We start from the raw sequence: 19,480 nt of genomic DNA on the forward strand, positions 1-19,480 counted from the left end.
CAGGTGTGCCCAGAATCGAAACTGTGAAGTAAATGGAATTAACCTTTGTTCTCCTTCCAACCCTCCCATTCACACCCACACACACACACACCACCCTGAGCTCCGAAAACACATTCGGGGGCAAAATCTGACCCAAAGTCAAGGGGAGCCTGGTGACAGACGTCATCACAGTGAGCAACTCATACCCTCTGCTGTGGAAGCTTCATGTGTTTGACGATGGGAGCCTAGGGTATGGGGCCCAGGTGTTTGGCCGGTGTCTAGTCTAGAAGTTGCTGTGAAGGTATTATTTTTAAGATGCAATTAGTGCTTGTGATCAGCTGCATCTTAATTTTATTGTTAAAACTTTTTTCATTTTAAGTAAACTCCACACCACACGTGGGGCTCGAACGCAGAACCCAAGACCCAGCGTTGCATGCTCCACCAGCTGAGCCAGCCAGGTGCCCCTCAGCTGACTTTAAATAGAAGAGATTCCTCTCAATAATATGGGTGGGCCACCACAACGAATACCTTAGGCCCGGGGCCTAAACAACAGAAATTTCTTTCTCACAGTTCTGGAGGCAGGAAACCCAATATCAAAATGCCAATGGCTTTGGTTTCTCCTGAAACCATTCTCCTTGGCTCATAGGTGTGCCCCCCTTCCTGAGGCCATGTGAGGCCATGCGCTTCCTGCCACCCCACCCTCCCCACCCCATAGTTACTTCCTCTTCCTATAAGGACACCAGTCCTGTTGGATTAGGGCCCCAACCTGTGATCTCATTTAACCATAATTATGTCTTTAGAGACCCTATTCCCAAATACAGTTAGGACTTAAATGTATGCAACTGGGGAGGATGCAATTCGGTCCACATCAGCCCCATCCAATCCATTGAAGGCCTTAAGAGTAAATGATGAGGATTCTCGAAGAAGATGGAATTTTTGCCTCAAGGCCATAACACATTTGAAATCCCACCTGAGTTTCTAGCCTTCCGTTCTGCACTGCAGATGTTGGCCCTACCAGTGCCTACCACCACGTCAACCAGTCCCTTAAGTCAAATTTCTCTCCATCATCTATCTATCACCTATCTATCTACCTGTCATCTATCATCTATCTATCATCTACCTATCATCAATCATCTATCTACCTATCATCTATCATCTATCTATATAAGATCTATCAGGAGATCCTTGGGTGGCTTAGCGGTTTGGCGCCTGCCTTTGGCCCAGGGCGTGATCCTGGAGACACAGGATCGAGTCCCACGTCGGCTCTCTGCATGGAGGCTGCTTCTCCCTCTGCCTGTGTCTCTGTGTGTGTGTGTGTGTGTGTGTGTGTGTGTGTGTCTTTCATGAATAAATAAATAAAATCTTAAAAAATATATATGTATAACATCTATCATCTATCTACCTACCTATGATCTATCATCCAACGATCATCCACCTATCTACCTATCATCTATCATATATCTATCATCTACCTATCATCTACCTCTCTATCATCTCTCTATCATCTATCTATCTATCATCTATCTATCATCTATCTATCTCTATCATCTATCTATCATCTATCACATATATGTGTGGCATGGAACATATGACAACTAAGGGGCAGTGCCGTGTACCCCTGCCTTCTGACCTCAGGCTCTCCAGGCCTTGCTGTCCAGCAGCTGAAGGTCCAGCACCTGAGACCTCAGGGTGGAGCGCCCTGGGACCAGAAAGAAAGTGGGCAAATGTGGGTTCTCCAGAGTAGCTCACTGAATACACCAGTCCTGAATCAGTAGGGGACAAGTGAGCCCCATTTGAGTCAATGGAAAGTCTTATCATGTTATTTCCCTAGATAACACCTTTTCTCAGTCTTTGGTGAGAGGTACGCCTGCCACCTTCTCTTGTCCGTTGGACTTACAAACCATCTCAGTTGTAACTCCGAGCTGCTAATGAAGTCCATTAAGCACTGCGAGAGTTTGGCCTGCAGCAGTGCTATAGAAATCGAGGGTCTTGCCGGTGACTAATCTGTCCGGGTATATTAATTATTGCATGAAATGTTAAAGCTTTGAGAAGGTTCTCAAAACATCCTAAGGATACCTTGATAACGAAAGATCTCCCCCTCCAGTTGGCTTTTTCGTGGGCAGGAGAATGCCTCGTACCACAGGAAAGCCTCCGTCTGTGGTAGCACACCCAAACATGCACGAATGTGCTTTCACACTCGCATCTGTGAGGGCTGGCCGGGGTGGGGTAGCAGTCATCTCCCACCGCCCCAGTGGGGCCCAGTACAAGTCTGGGGAATGAAAGAATGAATCATCATCTTTTCTCTCCCCTCCCCTCTATCCTGGATTTTGTTCTGAACGAAGGGGAAAAGTTCGTTGGCTACAGGTATCCTCCCTTTACGTCTTGTGAGAAAAGTTTGGGGGAGCTGTTTAGGATAGAGTCCAGATGACCTCTTGCTGGGAAGGCCCTCCAGGCACCAATTTTGCCAACTGAATATCCAGTCCTGCTCTGCTCTGGGAATCTGTGGCCAAAGTCGGAAAGGATTTCTTCCTCGCAAACATCTCTCTGTGGCCAGCAGTTCAAGTGGTTGAGATTTCGGGGCACCTGGGTGGCTCAGTGGTTGAGTGTCTGCCGCGCAGGTGCAAGCATCGGAGGGCAGTGGGGAGCAGGTGCCTGGGTGAGAGGCAAGAGCACTCTCGGAAGACTCGAGGTCCTGGGATGCACTGTGTCTCTCTCACAGTGATGTCAGGGCAACCCCGGGCCCAGCCCAATGAGGCAGAGAAGCGCAGCCTGGAGACGCAGGGGCCTCGGGAAGAGCATCTAAGGTGGGAAAGGTGGTCAGGCTTTGGAGACCGACAGGCAGGGTTCAAATTCCAGCTCCAGCTTGCTATATGATTCTGGGTGTGTTCTTTACTTTCTTTGAACCTCAGCCCTCCTTTCACATGGGATTTACCATATCTCACAAGGTTGATGTGAAGATTTAGGGGAAAGCACATGTAAAGTGATAAAGTGCTGTGCTCCGGGCATGGCAGGTAACAAGGGCTCGATAACATGAACATCCTTTCATCCTTTCTTCTCCTGTTCGGATTTCCTCCAGGCTCACCTTCACCCACCCACCCACACACACACACACAAAGCAATGCAAAAATTGTTGGTTTTATAAAAGGCCCATTCTTACCTTACGATCTTTAGACAAGTTTTTCAAATTTCTGGTCACAATCCACGGTCAGAAACACATTTGAATATGGGACACCTGGGTGGCTCTGTGGTTGAGCGTCTGCCTTTGGCTCAGGTCATGATCCCAGGGCCGGGGATCGAGTCCCACATCGGGCTCCCTGCATGGATCCTGCTTCTCCCTCTGCCTGTGTCTCTGCCTCTCTCTTTCTCTCTCTGTCTCTCATGAATAAATAAATAAAATCTTAAAAAAAAAAAAAACCAGAGGCTGATTATCATAAAAGTCAGGATAAGGCTGCATCTGGGGTGGGGGTGGGGGGGATCGAGGTGAGGAGGGTCAGCCAGCTAAGGTCTCAGCCCTGTCCTAGTTCCCAACCATGGTGGTGGGAGTTTGGGGTGTTGCCTAATTAGTCTTTAAAATAGAAATTGTATATATATGCTGCTGGGAATTTAATAGTATTTACAATTAAAATAGAGGTGAAAAAATAAACAGAAATACATTTATGCCCCCATACCAGCACACACATTTATCTATCTAGGTGTGTTTATACTAAAATGAAAATTTCACAGAGAAACCAACTTTTGGGGATGCCTGGGTGGTTCGGGTTTGAACGTCTGCCTTTAGGCCCAGGGCGTGATCCCAGGTCCTGAGATCGAGTCCCGTATCGGGCTCCTCGCAAGGAGCTTGCTTCTCCCTCTGCCTGTGTCTCTGCCTCTCTCTCTGTGTCTCTCATGAATAAATAAATAAAATCTTCAAAAAAAAAAAAGGAAAAGAAACCAACCTTTATTACATGAGGTGTACATGTCTATTCTATTCTATTTGGTTCAATTCTATTTTTCAATGTAGTTGTGACCTACTAAACTGATTTCAGAACCCCCTGGTGGGTCATAACCCATAGTTTAAGAACACTGCCTTGGACTGATGATAAATGCCAACATTCCCCCCAACCCCCTTGCCTAAATGAGAAAGGCTATTTGAAATATTTGGCAAAGCCCGATGTGGTCAAGACAGACCTTGTTCTTGGAAGGGATTTACTCACTTTTGATCAGCCATTTGCAGGTCAACGGCAGAGTTTCTCCTGGGGAAGCCTGTCCAGTAGGTGATTGCTGGTTGTGGCACTGCCACTGCCAAGTCACACACCCTTGTCATCTGATTCAAACAACTGAGGAAGAAGAAGGCTGAATGCAACAGTCTCTGGGGGCCAATGACCGTGTTTCCAAGAAAACCAACCAAAGTGTGCCATCAGGAAACACACAGCGGAAGCTACTTATTGATGCGGCAGGGAGTGGGAATCGCAGCAGGTGCATCTAAAGGAAGGGAATGCTGAGATGAAAATGGAGCATAACAGGGCATCCCATGGAAGAGCATTTCATCCTGTTGCGGTTGGCAAATGATGTGGAAGGAGCAGCCTGTGGAAGAGAGAGGGGCTCGCTGGCTAGACAACAGAGCGGCCGTAGGAGCCATCACTCAGTAGGAGCCTAAGGAAACACTCCCTAGGGTCCAAATTACTCAGAATGTTCCTCTTCAGTGCTTTGGTGTTAGTGTTGCCTTTAAGTCCGAGCATGACCCTGGGCAGAGCTGACTCCCATGACTCAGATCCATACAAATCGTGCATTTGCTCTAAGAGACCAAGCACCTGTTTGGATGGTCTCCTGCTTTTCCAGGATCCCTCAAAGGGATCCATCCACTCTCTGGCTTTCTTGTAGGCTCCCGAGTTCAGTAAATGATGACTCCTTCACCAAACTATAGAACCCAGACTAGAGTAGGAGCCAGTGGGATGCTGTATCCGGGGCCCTCAGCCCATCTAGCAAACCCCATATGGGCTATTTCGGATGCCGCCTGTGGTGGGCTAATCCCAGGCTCCTCTCCAGGGAGTGACCAGAGTAAGAACTCTGGGGCGTTCTGCTCAAGCCTTGAAAGGGTAAGTGGATGGAGCATCGAGGTGTTACAGTGGGAGAAGTCAGAGCTCAGCACTGCCCTATCCCCGACCTGAACCACAGGAAGGCAGAGCAGAGATTCTGATAAATACCTGGCCGGTAGATAGGATCAGAACTTCTGATGTGAGCTGCCAGGAGGCAAGGACATCATTTGGGCTCCAGATGGCCTCAGTAGTGATGTCCAGGTGGCCAGAGTCCCACCCAGTCATAGGGAGTGGTTGGTGGTAAGACAAGGGCGGGAATGAGAGAAAATGAGAAAGAGGAAATGAGAGAACTCTCACGTTCCTCTCTTTTCTTGAAAATCATTGCAAATTTATAGCCAGAACAATACAACTTAGGTTCCCAGATCCTTTTCATCCCAGCACTTCTCTTCCTAAGTCGGAAGGAGAAATGTCCTGCCACATTATTGACACTCTAGTATCATCTGATTTGCAGAGAAGACCACCCCCAGGTGTAGCTGGTCCACAGCACTCAGGGGCTTCCTTTCGCATCACGGTGTATGGCAATGAGGAAATCAGGAACCTTCTGTCATCTGAAAGAATCCATGAGGGAGGTCTGCCAAGATGACCTGAAATGTGTCTCCTTCATCCCCAGAAAACTATTCATGCTTCTTTGTTTGTGTTGCATAATCGCAGCTCTGTATGTGTGCGTGCGTGCATCTGCATCTGCTTGTGTGTGCATGTGTTTGTCCACAAATTGGAGACAGAGGGAACAAGCTTCTGAGCAAGACCAGAAAGGAACAGAAACATGGTCTGGTAAGCAAATGTTGACATAATCAGGACCCAGGTATCCCCTTGCAGGTTTTAGCTCAGAGAGGGGGCCCTGTCCCTAATAGCTGGGGCTCTTGATCAGTCATGCCTGCTTCTAACCTACTTTATAGAAAAGACTTACATGTGGGTGTTCGGTAGCCCCTAAAAGGAAAAATCTAGCTTTGAGAAGCTTTAATGGAACAAAGACAGTGATTCACAGTAAATACACATTTCTTGATAATAACAGAAATTAAGCTGCTGTGGGTTTTTCCTCTCCTACTTGTAGATGCGTCCAGAGGGTAATAAGCCATGAGCACATCCAATAACTCCAATAATTGAATAATAAATAAGCATCGAGTCAGCACAGACTGTGTGAGGGAGCGATGCCAACAGGCTGGAGCAGCACCTCCCCAAGTGGCACAAGGGCAGGTTGATACAGATCAAAGAGGTAATATTAGAACAACCCTCTATAGATTTCCTGACCTTGGCATTTGTCCAGGACATGCAGCTGCAAACAAACTCCTCAACGCACACCTAGCACACACCACCGACCTCCTTGCAGCTCTAAGTGAGTCTGTTGAACACATGGTTGTTTTAGCGTGGGCTTAAGGCAGCCACTGGCAGCTGCAGGCCAATTGCCTGAAGTACTTAGACCATCACAAAATTGGATGGATTCTGACTTCAGCATCAATCAGCTTCTTCTCTGGGTTAAAAAAAAAAAATGTGCACGTGTGTGTGTGTGTGTGTGTGTGTGTGTGTAGTAGGAGGGTGGAATTAGGTTATTGAGTTAGAAGAATTAACATAATGGAAGGAAATGAGGAGCTACATAAAGTATATGAATTCATTGCCATATATAACTCACTCCCGGAAATTTCTTTTTCCCTTTATGATTCCTGGCAGATTTGGCCCAATGATTTGGGGCATGTCTGAGGCTCTGTTTAAATTTGAGGTAAGGGAGAGTAGAGCTCCTTCACTAAAGAAAGATCTACAGGCAGCTGATGAGTTGGGAAGGCACGGCTGGTGAGCGTGTGATGGAATGCGGAGCTCACACTCCTCAGGGGAGCCCACGTTGGAGGGGGGTCTGCACTACCCAATTACAGCGCCAGCCTTCCTCTCCCAGGAGCTTCCATCAGGGAGACCACGGCCCCTTTAATAGAAACTCCTGGAGCCTGCCTATGCCCATGCTCCTTTGCAGTCTACGAGAGGGAAAGAGGCCCGGGGCCAGCAGATTGTTGCATGTTCCATTAATGTTATTAGCATGTCCCTCAAAGTAGTGACAAAGCACCAGGCTATCGTTAGAAATGGAAGATACAGTCTCTGTGTCCATCCGCAGGGTAAACCTAAACCATGAAGACAGTTCTTCGCACATACATCTATCGATCTAACAGGCCCCTGTATTCACTTTACACGCTTTGCATATAGTGCTCTGTACACAGAGCCTTTGGTAAAAGTTGTGGCTGATGGTTGGAGGAGGAGGAGGAGAGGGGGCAAGGGGAGGAGGAGATATTGATGATGACGACGATGGTGCCTTGGAATGGCTTGGTGCAATCTCCTGTAGAAGGGATGGATTACGTTATCTATGCAAAATCTTGTCATCTATGACTTTATTGGTCAGTCCCCAAATTGATTTTATTTTAAGGATGTTTATTCATTTGAGAGAGAGAAGGAGAGAGGGAAAGAGAGAGCACAAAAGGAGAGCGAGAGGAAGAAACAGACTCCCCACTGGGCAGAGAGCCCAACCCTGGGCTCCATCGCAGGACCCTGATACCATGACCTGAGCCCCCCCAGGTGCCCCATCAGTCCCCAAATTCTGCGGATTGTGTCTCTCAGTGTTGTGCATGTAATAGTTGAGTAAAAAATGCCCCTGAGCTGATTTTATGAATCCATTTGATAGGTTGTAGGTGGAAAGACTAAACCTATTCCACCAACAGAGAGTTTGTTATTGGGGGGGGGGGTGGCTGAGAAAACCTGATTAGACAGAGTCTGAGATGGAAAACAGGTCCTTGAATAACGAGTCCATTGGATTCATTACTAAACTCACCTTTTCTACTAGGAAGGGAAGAGTAAGAAAGCATCCAAGCTGTGACGATGGGGATATCAGAGCCAACTCCTTCCCTGAGAGGGGACAATCCCACACATCCATTACACCATCAGGGGATTGATGGTGTCACCATCAGCTGTTTTGTTTTGTTTTGTTTTTAACATCTCCAACTTCTTGTTTTCTCTGTTAGTGGAAATGAGTAAATTTTAAGTGCCTATGGTTTATTCATCCATCCATTCACTTATTCAATGATTTTTTTTAATTGGAGTTCAATTTGTTCAATGATTTTTTTTTTAAATAATTTATTTGTTCCTGAGAGACACACACAGAGAGAGGCAGAGACATAGGCAGAAGGAGAAGCAGGCTCCACACAGGGAGCCCGATGTGGGACTTGATCCCAGGACCCCAGGATCCTGACCTGAGCCAAAGGCAGATGCTCAACTGCTGAGCCACCCAGACACCCAGTCTGTCCCTGATTTTTATTTTTTTTTATTTGTTTCACTGAATACCTGCTAGATATTGTACATCATTGATGCTAAGCCAATCAAGAGACTGTCAGGGCCCTCAGGGAGCTTGTAACCTAGTAGAGCCTAAGAAGTATTCTGCCCAAGGCAGGAAAAGGGGAACGTCTTGAGAGAGACGTAGGCAGGCTAGTAGGTGCTCTGAGGCGGGAGAGATAAGGCAAGAGAAGAATCTCCCATCTCCATCATCGCGTGAGAGTAGAGCCAGGAAGGAGGTTCGTCAAAAAGCAGAAGCCAATCGGGGGATCCCTGAGTGGCTCAGTGGTTTAGCGTTGCCTTTGGCCCAGGGTGTGATCTTGGAGTCCCGGGATCGAGTCCCACGTCGGGCTCCCTGCATGGAGCCTGCTTCTCCCTCTGCCTGTATCTCTGCCTCTCTGTGTGTGTGTGTTTCTCATGAATAAATAAAATCTTTAAAAAAAAACACACAGCAGAAGCCAACCTGACATTGCAGATATATGGGCAGGATGTTGGCCTTCCTGCCTACGACCCATATCCCCTTATCTTGCCTCACTATTTGGTCTCTCTAAGAAACAGAGTGACTTTGGGCCTTCTGCTTTGTGGTTCAAGATCTAGGAGCCTGAGACGACTTCAAGTGGTCTTCATATTTGTCCTGTCAAGAGACAAAAATCTCTGACTACAGCTCAACAGCCCAAAAGAAGGACAGGGTGACAGGACTACATGCTGACACTCTCTGCATTGTCCGACCTGCAACATGTTTTCTAGGTTACCTACCCTATGGGCACTCAGGGTGAGACGGCCCAGTGTAACCCAAGAAATAGCATCATTTCAGGCCCTGCCATTGCAAACACTAAGAATACCGGGTCCCATGATCTGCCAAAAGGAAGAAAAATATCAACTCCTCTTACGGAAATACCCACCTGTCAAGGTTTCTCAGTGTTCCCCTTGTTTATATTCCTGACTTCAGGTTTTTGCATTAACCCCAGAACCTTCCTGAGGAATTCATGTTAGCAAACCTCAAAGAATTACAGTCTTTCTGATAATACGGCTGCCAGGGCCTCCTTCTGGGTACCACGTACATGGCAGCTTTACCTTGCAAGGGCTCATGATGTAGACTCTTTGGAGAGAACTGTCTAGGGTTAGTGTCTGTGACGTTTCTTTCTTACAGAAGAAAGAAAATCAATCTGAGGGGTTACCATCAACCCTGATGTCAAAACGCCAGTGGACGCTGAGAAATAACAGAAATAATGCCAAGAACAGTTTCCCTCCCCGGAAGTCCCGATGATTCTCAAGAATACACGGAGCTCCCACTTGTAAAATCAAGGGAGGGCAGACCGCAGAGCAGAGAAGTACATAATATCTCAGGAGGGCATTTTCCGCCTTATGTTTTCACGTATTCAAGCAATCGTACGCTCAATGTAGAAAAAGAGAAAACACAGATAAGTAACAAGATATTAGAAGAGCCAGCCAAAATTCCACTACCGAGTGAAAATCGCTGTAAATATTTTGGTGTATATTTATTGATGGAATGTTTGTGCATCCCCCTCCCATCCCTACCCAAATTCATATTTTGAAATCCTAACCTCCAATGTGATTAGGAGGCAGGGCCTTTGGGAAATGATAAGGGCACGAGGGGGGAACTCTCGTGAACGGGATTAGGTACCCCTATAAAAGAGACTCCAGAGAGCTCTCTCCGCCCTTCTTCCACATGAGGATGGAGGGAAAAAAATGACCATCCTTGAATAAGGAGGTGGATCCTCACCAGACACTGAATGTGCTCGCGCCTCGATCTTGGACTTCCAACCTTCAGAACAACGAGGGCTACACTTCTGTAGCTTCTAACCCATCTTGTCTGTGGTGCTCTCTTATAGCAGCCCGAACAGACTAAGACACCTGCCCAAACTTTTTCACATGTTTGCGTGTGTTTATTTTTTTAACGGAATTAATGCTGCATTCAATATTTAGTGACCTACGTGTCCTCTTCACATATCGTGAGTATCTTTATGTAGTTACAGGCGCACACACAGGCCCATCATCATTTTATTATCTTTATTATGTTTAATGTTTCAAGAATTCTATTCTCGAGATGAACAGCAGTTCCGTCCTGTATACCCGTGGACATTTAGGTTACTCGCAGCTTTTTGCTATCGAAAGGTTAGAATGAGTGTCTTCGTATGTACATTTTGCATACTCGTCCATTATCTTCTTGGCATAAACCCCTTACAGTGGAATTGCTAGGTACAGCCTACCCTTTTGAGACAGTGACTACATATTTCCAAGCTGTACTGTGGGATATTTGCACTGATTTACACTTTCAGCAACAGTGTGTAAGACAGCCTCTTTCCCTAGACCATGAAAGGCACCTTTGAAGATCCTGTGTGTCATCTTTGCCCTTGGACTCCCAACCAGGACACACTCCTTTCCTGACAGCAGCTTACAGAAAGGGCTCTGGGGCGCTCGTGTGCACCAAAGAAAGAAAGATGGGCCGGCAGCCATAAACTGGAGGAATAATTGAGAGGCGCTGTCAAGACAGAGTGAAATTTTGCTCAAGAGAAAGAAAGAAAAGAACCAGGTGTCAGCCTCAGAGATATGTGGCTTGGTTCTCTCTTCCCTTCCTCCTGTTTTAGAAGCAGCAACACAGGGCATCTGGGGGGCTCAGTGGTTGAGCGCCTGCCTTCGGCTCCAGTTGTGATCTTGGGGTCCTGAAATTGAGTCCCACATCCGGCTCCTGGCGTGGAGCCTGCTTCTCCCTCTGCCTGTGTCTCTGCCTCTTTCTCAGTGTCTCATCAATAAATAAATAACATCTTTAAAAAATAAATAAAGTAAAAGCAGCAATGCTTTCTGTTTCTATGGCACCACTCCCTGAAAAAGTTAGATTACCCCAGCAAGGCTTCAGCTGACAACCCCTTCTCCAGATTCGAGCACAGTTAATATTTGTGTGCGTTTACAGCGATCCTCATAGCAGATCCTTCCCATGACCATAGTGTTTGGTGCAGGTGTAATCACCCGCTTCGCTGCAGTTTAGGACACTTGCCTAAATGGCAGGGTAGAGCTTTGAACTTCTGGTCTTCAGTCTAGCACTCCCTTTAAATACTCTCCTCTTTCATTTAATATTTAAGGCATTGGAATAAATATATAACAGCACCAGGATCGGTGGTAAAAATTGCATTTTTTTTCATAACTCCTGCTTATCAACTTTTGTCATGCTTCTACTTCCTCCTAAAGAAGGAGACAGCAGCAAAAAAAGTAATAATAATAAAATAATAATAATAAAAAAAGAAGGAGGCAGCACAGGGAAAGAAAAGCTGAGATCTGGTCCCAGCTATTCTGCGGGTGCCATGACACTAACCACACCAAGGGGACCCTAGACATTGTGTGAGTGATCCTCTGGGGTCATGGTTACTGATTTGGGAGGAGATACCAAAGTTTGGACAGTGCCCTAAGGACCCTGTCAAGGTTAATTTTTCTGGCAATTTGGTGAGGCCATGATACTTAGATATTTTGGTCAAACATTATTCTAGATATTTCTGTGAAAGTGTTTTTTGTTTGTTTGTTTTTTTTCAAGGAGTTAACATTTATATCAGCAGAACTTGAGCGAAGCAAATTACTCTCCGTAAGGTGGGCAGGCATCATCCCATCAATGGAAGGGCTTCATGGGAAAAAAAATGACCTCCCCTGAAGATGAGGAAATTCTGTCTCCAGCCTGCCTTTGGACTTAAACCATGGCATCAAATCTTTCCTGCACCTGCCAGTTTGCCCTGCAGATTTTGAACTTGCTAGCCTCCACAACTGTGTGAGCCAATGCCTTAAAATAAATTCACTCCAATTCTCGCTGATAGATAGATGATAGACAGATAGACATATTGATGACATCAACTTGTGACAGAGCTTTCTGGCCAGGGTTTTTACCTTATCCAGTGTCACTTCCAAATCCAAGAAGCAAGCATAGGTGAACTCCATTCCTTCCCACTTGTCAAAGACAACTTGAAATGACAGTGATAATAGTAGTAATGTCCCAGGTGCTGTGCCAGGTTCACAAGTCAACAGCGGGAGGTTGGCCTTGGAGCCTGCACTGACAGGAGAGGAAGCTAAGGCCAGGGGAGGCTGGGCTACCTGCCACTAACCTTGTAAATGTGCCTCCAGCTAAAGGGCATGGGCAGCTCCAGGTGTCAGGCCTGGGGCCCTGAGTCAGGTTCGCCTGACCCCCCTGACTTCCAAGCTCAGGCTCTTTGACCGATCTAAGCCACGCTGCCTTGTTATATATGTGGTTTGGCATTTGAAAAAATACTCAGTTCCAACAGTGCTCTAAATTCTCTATTTCCGAGCATGCGAAAAACCCCTGAATACTGTTTCAGTTCTGAAGACACAAAACGAGGTTCAGGCGGGAAGGAGAGACCCCCTTCCCTGAGCCAGTGTGTCGGAAGGCTCAGTTTCTCCCCCTGGAGAATGACTGAGATGCTCCACGTCTCCCACCCGATTGTTTACAAACCTCCGTCTTCATCCGTGTCCGTGTCCGCCTCTAATCCCTCTCTAAGGTCCTAACATGCACAGCTGGGCTCCTGACTCAGCTCTTCCCCAGCGTCCCCATGGGGTCACCTTCTGGCCAGGTCGCCTGTTGGCTGCACTAGCCGCGGGCTGAAAATATCTCTAGCACATTCCCCAGACCTGCTGTCCTCTCTCTCTTCTCGCTGCCACACTCTCCTTCCTTCATCCTCTTCCTTTGCAGCTAAAAAGAACCAGAGACAGGAGCCAAGGGGAGGAAAAGAGGAGGAGGAAGACCAATGCCATTCCTTCCCTCCCTTCTTCCCTCTCAAGTCCAGACACAGCAAAAACATAATAAGCATCTTTCAGCCTCCTGAATAGATGCTGCGGTAACTGTCACAAGAAAACGTCAATGTGTCTTCACACTCAAGGGGATCGAGCTGTAAAAAAAGCCCTGCCTGCCACTGCTTGGAGTCATGGAAGGGAGAATGACAAGATGACAACAGGCACTGGACTCCTAGTTGGGTCTAGGCAGAGGAGAATGTGAAAAACACCACTTGCCTTTCCCTGATGACACCTCGCACGTCACGAAAGTATGTTCACCCAAAATATTCAATATTTTATAGCATTCTTTCCTGTTTTCCTGGGAAAGATTTACAGAATCATTCTGCTTCTTCATTTCTACTGTTTTCCCCCCTCCCCCACCCTCTGCAACGACAGAAGCAGCTGCTGTTGCCTTGGCAACATCACAGAATAAACTTGTTGCCTTTGGACCATCTGTACCCAACCTGAGCTATGTCGGAGCTGTGGGTTTCCTATTCCTGGTTATCATCCACCAAAAGTCAGACTTTGTATTTAGTTGCTGACCTTCCAAAACAGTTCTTTGAGAGCTAACTGAACTTCTCAGTCGTTCTATGAGAACTATCTCAAAGTTAGAAGGGCTGGTCATTCCTTCAAATTGGGGTCTTTTCCGTAGGACCCCTCGTAACACATATGCCCACAACTAGGGAGGTGGGGCCCACCGACACATTACAATCCAGTGGGATTTGTCCATGTTCTTGCAGAAAACAGAATCTCAATGGACAGAATCACAGGCCCACCATGTGGGAAAACAAGTACTTTATAATTATATGCACTTTTTCCTGACTGGCAGACATATTTTCACTAATTTATCTATTTGTCATATTCCAAAAAAGAGATAATGTAGTGATTAGAAAATAATATTTGTATCTTAACACAGATTGGGCAAATATAGAACAATATTTAAATATTACCAATAATCCTGTTGCCCACAAACACTGATATTTTTTACATTTTTTTCTTCTGTATTGTTATGTTTCCTTAAAAAATAAGATAGGTTTATTTTATAAATACAATTTTACATCCTGATTTTCCTAATTCAGTATACATTGGGCATTTTTGCATGTTATAAAAATTAATTGAAAAAAATTAATTGAAACCTAATTTCTCTCTCTCTCTGCAATGTATTTGTTATCTGGTAAAGAACCCAGTCACTTTTCCTACAACCTGGATTTTGCTAGTCAGATCCCCATGTTGCCATTTATCTTGTTCCTCTGTCCCCTATATTTCCTAAAAGTTGGTAGTTAAATCTAGAAGTTCGATCAGAGGCACATTTGTTACTTTAGCAAGAGTGCTCTGCAAGCAGTGCTGTAGATCTCCCGGGTGGCACACAGTACCTGGCTGTCTTTCTGTGATGTCAGCAGTGATACTTGCTGCCCAGATCGATTGCGGCATTAGGAATTTCAAAAAAGTATATTCTCATTTTATCATTATTTCTTCATTTGGGAACTGGACTACTTCTACAAAGAAAAACTTCTCATTGGCTAATTATACTTAGGTATAATTCATAGAAGACAGGCAGGATAAATGCCCAATTTATCCCTTTTATTCACTGGTTATCAAAATAATGAATTAAGTGCCAAGTATGATCCAAAAGAAATGAATTTGTTTTTCTAGTATCACTATGAATGCAGGGATTTAAACATATTTGATGTGTTTTAATTCATTACAGTTATTATTCTTAATCATGCTTCAATTGTCCCATCTTCAGCTAGTAGGGGCCTCTTGGCATTATTTTCTGAATCCTTAAGAAGGCCTTAGCATTTTTTTCTAGTATTTTTTTTCATTGCATCCTTCCTTTCTGATGTGATAAGATGTTCCAGGCTCATCTTAAACATTTTCTGCTACAGATCTGGAATTAGACATTTCTTCAGAAAGATCTAGTTTGTTTTTAAGTGGGAAAATGTATACAGAAGCCGCAACCTGGGTTTTAATGTACTTGTTTTTTCAAAGTCTTTTCTGTGGACAGAATTAAGAAACTTTGCTTTTGCTCTTCTTTTCCTCCTCCTCCCTCCTTCCCCTCTGTCTGCTCCTCAACATAAAATAGACCATTGCAATTATTGCCATTTGAATTCAAGACTACAGTATTTTTTCAACCTCATCAATCTTAAACCTGTGGCTCCTTTCTCTTACCTCAACAACACCCGCATAATTATCCATTTGCTTCATCAATGATACACACACATACAGACATCAAATTACCCCAAAACTTAATGATGCAAAGCCACAATAAACACTAAGAATGTCATAGCATCTATGAAGGAGCAAATCAGAAGCAGCTTGGCTGCGTGGCTCAGGGTCAGAGTCTCTCATGAGATTGCAGACAAAATGTTAGCCAGGGCTTGCCATCATCTGAAGGCATGACTGGGGCTGGGAGATCTGTTCCCAAGGGGGCCTACTTACATGGCTACCAAGTTGATGTGGACATTAACTGAAGACTTCTTTTGCTCTCAGAGGGCCGTTGAAGGGTCCTGACAGCATGATTTCCGGCTTCCCCCAAAAGTGAGTATTCAAGATGACAATGCTCTCAATGATCTAGCCTCAAAAATCATACATTGTCTTGTCTATTGCATTCTGCTATTGTAAGTGAATCACCAAGTCTGCTCATATTCAAGGGGAGGACAACTAATCTCCATCCATTGAAAGGGAAATATCAAAGAATGCGCAGGCATATATTTTTCTACTTGCTGGCTTACTGGTTTACATTGCAAATGTAAAATACACTTACTTTTCCAAAGACTCCCCGAAATTCATTCTTTTACAGGATCAGCTTGAAGTCTGGAATCTTGTCACCTAAATCAGGTCTAGGTGTGGAGAAGAAGCCCAAAGACTTATGATCTAAAAAAGAGACGTTATTGGCCACCTCCTCACATATACACACACTTAACACATAATACATACAAAGGTGGGACAAGCATAGGATAACTACTATGGACCATGGCCCCCAACACACACACACACACACACACACACACACACACTTTCAAAATAGAAGAAAACGGAGTCACATAGGAGCCTCTGACCCACAGCAAAACCATCAGGGAAAATGTTGGAAGTTCCTTGACTAGGACTCCTGACTCTTAACTAGGCCTGAAAATGAGTCTCCTTAGGTCTCAGCCCCAGCCTCTGTGCTCTTCATTCCATCCCCTAGATCGAGGGTGAATGATCTCTGTTGAGAAATGCAGCCCAGGTCTTCTGCAGAGGAGTTTTCTCAGCTTGCTTCCCGCAGACAGCAGCTTCAGAGTTCCAAGGCTTCTTACCATTTTATACTGATTCTGCCCCCTTTCAATCCAAGCTTGTGGCATTTCTGCCAATTTACTTCTCTTAAAAACTGCATGGATCTCCTGCGATTCTTGTGGCCCACTCAGACAACACCATACTCACAAACTCCTCCAAAATAAGCCCTTCTTGAGTTTAGGCTTCTACTCATAGTTCTTTCAAGGCCTTTTAAGACTTTCATGAATACTTTCAGCTTCTGTCCACCACCCAATTCCAAAGCCACTCCTACACTTAGGGTTTTGTTAGTAGGCAGCACCCTCCTCCTAGCACAAATTCTGTAGTTATCTATTGCTGCCTGACAGATTATCCTAAAACTTAGTGGCTTAAAGCAACATGAAACATGGATTATCCCACAGTTTCTGTAGGTCAGGAACCTGAGAGCAACTCCGCTGGGTAGTTCTGGTGGGGATTTGCCCATAGCATTGCAGTAAGGAATATGTCCAGGGCGACAGTTATCTGAAGGCAGGGTTAAGGCTGAGGGATCCACTTCCATGATCTTACTTTCATGGTTGGCAAGTTGGCACTGGCTGCTGGCAGGAGACATTAGTGCCTTTCTGTATGGGTCTCTCCAGGGGGCTAATGGAATGCCTTCATGGCATTAAGCTAGCGATCCACGAGAACGATGGAGAAACCACAATTCCTTTGATAATCTGGCTTCAGAAATCCCACGTAATCATTTCCACACTTTTCATTAGAAGCACTCACTAACTCTGTCTCACATTCATGGGGAGGGGTGATCAGGCTCCACTTTTTGAAGGTGGTGTCATACTTTTAAACCACTACCAATGCTAGCATTATTAACAATATGATTACCTAAAGTAGTTAAACTTTTATTTTTTGTTTTTTTTTTTTAGATTTTTATTTATTTATTCATGAGAGACAGAGAGAGAGAGGCAGAGACACAGAGAAGCAGGCTCCATGCAGGGAGCCCGACGTGGGACTCGATCCCAGGTCTCCAGGATCAGGCCCTGGGCCGAAGGCGGCGCTAAACCGCTGGGCCACTGGGGCTGCCCAGTAGTTAAACTTTTAACTTATTTTTGCCTTTTGGGCATATTTTACTAAAGAGTTACAGTAATATTATCATGTTCTAAAATCACCTAAAATTGTCCTTTCTGTGGGCATCTACCACCAACTTGAAAAACAGATTGTTTTATCTTGCTTTCAGCTTTTTTTTGGGGGGGGTTCTCTTTTGTATTTTTGTTTCATAATTATATAAAGTAATTTCAAGGTATCAAAGCCAAGTTATAGAACAAGATATATTCAGAGAAGTCTAGCTTCATTTCTGCCTTCTCCTCTGTCTTCCCGTCTCTCCTCTATAAGTCACCTTGTTTATGGTTTATTATTTATTTTTCTGCTTTTAAAACATAAATAACAAATACATATCCCCCATTCTAAGATAAGCACTTTGCATGCTATGCACAGAATTCTTCACATTTCTTTTTTGTATCTACTAATACCACCTGAATTCATTGCATAACTATTTGGAGATTAACGTCATTTCTTTTTAAGGCTAATGGCCACCATTATATAGAGGGAAATAGTTTAGTCAGCCAGTCCCCTACAGAGGGATAAAGCGGAGGTTTCTAGTCTTTCACTATTAAAAATAGTGCTGCAAGAATAGCTTTATGCACATGTCTTTCTAAATTTTTTCCCAGAAACATATTTTTATAGCTATAATTTATTCCACATTTTGAATAGATGTATCTTAAATTATTTAAGTGTACTTCTCTTGTGGCCACATAAGTTTTCTCCATTTATTCCACTGGTATAAGCGATACAACAATGAACATCCTCGTTGTTAAGTCTTTTTTTTTTTTCGTTGTTAAGTCTTTGTTGACATTTCTGGTTATAGCACAAGAACAGATTCCTACAAATTTAGTTAGTAGGTCAAAGTTTATGCATCTTTTTAGGCATGGATATATATTGTCAAATTGTTTTCAAGAAAGGGAACAACAAGTTTACCTTCTCAGAGGCAATAAATCCCAGTATCTGACACTGGAGAAGTCTAGGCTTCGAGTCCTATTTTCACGTGTGCTAGTTGAATAACACTGGACAAGTTCATTTTCCTGAGTCATGGCTTCCTTGTCTGGAAATAAGAAAAATAATGCTTATCTCATGGGATTGCCGTAAAGAGAAAAATAAGATATCAGATTGTGGATATACTTGCGAACATAAGCTGAGTATTTAGCGGAGTGCTTGACATACTCCAAGCATGTGTATGTTTGTTACTATTAGTCTTTTCACCAGTAGATGAGAATGTCAGTCTCACAGAAGATTCATCAACACTGGATACTATTGTTTAAAAATAAAAAGAGCCAATTTGACAAGTAAAAGATGCTATCTTGTTTTGCTGGCATTTCTTAGAATTCTAGTTCTATTAAACATTTTCCATTTATTAATATTTTTATTTCTGGGGTGGCTGGGTAGTTCAGTCAGTGAAGCGTCTGACTCTTGGTTTTGGCTCAGGTCATGATCTCGGGGCTGTTGAGATCGAGCCCCGTGTTGGGCTCCACATTCAAGTGGAGTCTACTTGAGATTTTCTCCCTTCCCCCCCCACCTTTGTCCATCTCTCCCCATCACACACGCTCTCTCTCTAATAAATAAATATTTTTAAAAATATTTTTATTTCTTCTCCTGTGTAATTGATTTATATCCTTCATCTAGTTTCTCTATATAATTTTAGTTCTTTAAAGCGTGTATGCAAAAAATAATAATAATAAAAAAAAATAAAACATGTATGCAAAAGTTCTTCACCAGGAATACAAATCTTTTGTTGTCATAATTGCTGCAAATATATCCCCTAACATGCTGGTGGTTTTTTTTTTTTTCTTCTTAATTTCACTTGTTAGACATCATTTGACAGAATTTAACATTCTATGTAATCAAGTATTTCCCTTTTTACTTCAACAGGCTTTTAAAATCTTATGAAGAACCTCACTATTTTGAAATGCAATTAGGTGCTCATCCACATGTTACTTCAGTATTATTTGGGGCATGTATCTTACATACAAAAAAGGTGC

Source organism: Nyctereutes procyonoides, unplaced genomic scaffold (assembly GCF_905146905.1).
Source record: "Nyctereutes procyonoides isolate TBG_1078 unplaced genomic scaffold, NYPRO_anot_genome, whole genome shotgun sequence".
NCBI lineage: Eukaryota > Metazoa > Chordata > Mammalia > Carnivora > Canidae > Nyctereutes > Nyctereutes procyonoides.